Source organism: Zingiber officinale, chromosome 1B (genome assembly GCF_018446385.1).
Source record: "Zingiber officinale cultivar Zhangliang chromosome 1B, Zo_v1.1, whole genome shotgun sequence".
Taxonomy (NCBI): Eukaryota; Viridiplantae; Streptophyta; class Magnoliopsida; order Zingiberales; family Zingiberaceae; genus Zingiber; species Zingiber officinale.
Genome location: NC_055986.1, coordinates 34993941 through 34997706, shown reverse-complemented (window position 1 = coordinate 34997706; position 3766 = coordinate 34993941).

Genomic DNA, 3766 nt, shown 5'->3' with positions numbered 1-3766 from the left:
GACTCAACTGTCGAAGATTATAACAAATCCTTGTTTCCATTCATGTGGAGGATTGTTGGAAAACATTGAATGGAAACGCGACTTGTGGGTTGTAGTCCCACAACGAAAGAGCGACTTTACGACTAAATCGAGTAAAAGAAGTGAGAATTCAGGGCCCAGAATGCTCATACAAACTAATCGGGACATAAGATGTCCACGTAAGTTTTCCAAGTAAGGCCAGGTGTCTCTTTCATTTTTGACAAAGGCCATGTGTCTCTTTCATTTGCTCAATGACATTGTTCAATGACACATGTAAAACCACGTGTATCACTTGGAAGCAAAGCCACATGTTTGGCTTGCATGCATGCCACCTATGGTTGCCTGATTCATTGGCTTGCCTTGCTAAGAAGAAGCCATGTTGTGGCTTGGAAACTAAGCCACGGTGTGGTCTTGTGAAGTAACCACGTTGTGGTTTGCTTGGCAAACATGCAAGCCATGAGCTTGCAACACTCTTGTCTATATAAGGTGGAGAAGACTTAAAGCAGAGAAGAGAATGAGTGCTTTGTGATCGTTTTCCACCATTCTTGTCTAAGAGCAAAACAATTTGAGAGCAAGAATCCCCTCTCCTTACTCTTTCTTTTCTACTGTGCATCTTTTGCCCAGTAGATATCTGTGAGAGTTTTCAGGTATAGTTCAGATCGTCATTACAATCAGTGCTCGGTTGTGCTCATGATCTTGTCATTTTATCCTGGGAAACAGACGTCCACCTAATCCTCTGAGAACGACGGAGGGGACAAATCTGTTTTAAAGAGACAACACTCTGCTGGACTCGGCATCCACTCAATGTTCGTGTTATAGCTTTCGGCATCCAGTCGGTATCTAGGAAGCATCAAACTTCGACTCTCGACGAAGAACGAGCAACAACTAACGGTGTCCGCTCGAGAAGGCGACATATCAACTCGGCGCAGGGCTCAGCTTGTTATAGCCGACAGCTTGAGATTATCTGCTCAAGCCTACTTGTTTGTAAGTCATATTTGTTCCTCTGGTATAAACTCAGAAGTGTGAAACAGAGCTTCTGACGATTGTAACAGGTATACAACCCAACAAAAAATTGGGATGGATTGGATACTGACAGTATCATGAGTTCCCCTTCAAGTCAAGTCATGAGTTGTAATCATGCAAGACTCGATTAGGGGGCATTGAGGACAACAAGATGCAATAATAGACTAATGAGGCTGCTTGAGAGTAGTGAAACTGAAGGGACAAAGACAATTATTATGTTTGAAAATTAAGTAAACAGAGCCAAACTTGGTGCGAAGATGTTGACCTGAATCGAGAAAGATGACCATGATGACCCCTTTTGAGAAAGGGGAGGATATCACTAAGGACACCATCCAAGGCGGAGGAAATCCTATAGGTGACTTTGTTCCAAACAGAGAAAATTTTGTTGGTGACCATGTCCTAGATAGAGGAAATTATTGAAGGTGACTCTATTCTAGACGAAGGAAAATTTGAGGTGACTGTCCCATATAGAGGATGTTACTGAAAGCGACTATGTATGAGGCAAAGGAAGTTACTTAAGGTGACTCTGTTTGAGATAGAAAAAAATTTGAGCCTTTGTTCTATATAGAGGAAATTGCTAGAGGCGACTCTATCCGAGACGGAGAAAATTTTGAAGCAACTCTGCCCCAGACAGAGAAAAGTTTTAGAGGAGAATTGCCTAGAGATCTTTGTATGAACTAGCAATTCTCATAAGAGGAACTTTCATAAGAATATTTAGGCCAGCAAAGCTTTGTAACATATTTTTTAAGAGAAAAATAGAAAAATCTTATACAATATTGGAAGTAAATAACTCAACCCAAGATTATCGTACCAGCATCCTTCTCTAATGTGATAAGGTCAAAGATGAAAAGACTTCCATGGGTGACTGAGCTACTTTCCTTTCGAGACCTATAAGTAGTAAGCTTCCAAGTTGATCTTCCGGCATATCCTATAAGGTCCTTCCTAATGGAGCTTTATCTTGATGACCTCTCCCATGGGTTGTACCTTCCATATAATGTCGCCTCCGGAGCAAGGAGCCATCTTATGATTAAAGGTCTGACACATTCATTGATTATATGCTCGAAGTTAAGAAGCCACTCTATTATGAGTTTCATCTATTAGATCAAACTCAAGGAGGTGTTTCTTGACATTGTCTTTGTTGTACGTACAAATCCTTACAGACTCCATCTCAATTTTGACGGGCACCACTGCCTCCCCACAATGGACTAGATGGAATGAGGTCATTCTTGTCCCCTCTTGAGGTGTCATGTGGTAACACCATAGGATGTTTAGCAATTCATTTATCCAACTTTCTCTGATGTGATCCAATTTTATCTTGGATGCTCAAATGAACTTTCGATTCACCACCTTGGCCTACCCATTACTCTATTGGTGTGCTACCAAGGTGAATGCTTGCTTGATGTTGAGCTGTCGGCACCAGTCCTGAAGCTTCTTCCCCTAGAACTATTTATCATTATTGAATATCAACCTTCAAGACACCATAAATTGACACACCATATTTTTCCACAAGAACTTGAAGACAACTTCTTCTGTGATTCAGCCTAAGAGCTCTATCTTCCATCTATTTGGAGATGTAATCCATGATGATAAGGAGGAACTTCTTCTTAGCTAGCCCGGCTAGAAACAATCTGATAATATCCCCATTGATTAAAATGACAAGAGGGTGTCATTGTCTTCAGCAACTTAGCCAGGTGGCTAAACAACCTCTGATGTCGTTGGCAATTTAGACAAGCCATGATTAAATGAGAGGCATCTTGTTTGAGTGTCGATCAAAAAATCCTACCAATATAACCTTTTTAGTTAGAGTTCTTCCTCCCACATGATTCTCATAGCTACCTTCGTGAATTTCTTGTATTACATAATTTACTTTTGTAGGCTCCCAAACACTTTAATAGGAGACAAGAAAAAGTCTGCTTGTATAAGTCCTCCCCCACCATGGTGAAATGAGTCACCCTTCTTTTCAATAGTCACGCTCATCTTGTTCTACTTCCAGCTCTGAGGGATGGTCAGTCTGAGCTCTTAACTCTACCTATACAACTGTGTATGCCTCCTCCCACTGGGTGAATGCACTGGTCGTTCAAGAGAGTTCATTCGCTATTTTATTTTCCTCTCGAAGCACCTTCTGCAATGTAACTTCTTAGGTACCGACCTTCATCTTCTCATATGCCTTGGTGTACATTCATAGCTGATCATTCTTCACCTCATATATCCCTTCTAGCTTCCAAGCCGCCAATCAGGTGCTTGAGTGAAGTATGACCTTGGTAGCCCCCACATGCTTAGTCACACACAAACCTATTAACAAAGCTTCATATTCAATCTCATTGTTAGAGGCCTTGAAATTAAGCTACACAACCACCCTAAAATCTTCATTACAAGGCAACACCAACAAAATCCCAACTCCACTTCCTTGTTGTGTGGAGGAGCCATCCACGAATACCTTCCAAACCTCATTTCCCTCCTTCCCAACTACTTCTGTTAGAAAATTGGTCAATGTCTGGCCTTTAATGGTAATACAAGGATGGTATTGAATGTCATATTTGTTGAGTTCAACATTCTTTTGACTAACCTCCTTGAAGTTTCTAGTTGAGAGATAACACTCCCTAGGGCATTATTAGTGAATACCATAATGAGATGAGAGAGGAAGTAAGGTTGGAGCTTCTAAGCTATCACCACCAATGCCAAAGCTAATTTCTCCAAGGTGTTGCAACAACACTCGGAGTCTTTC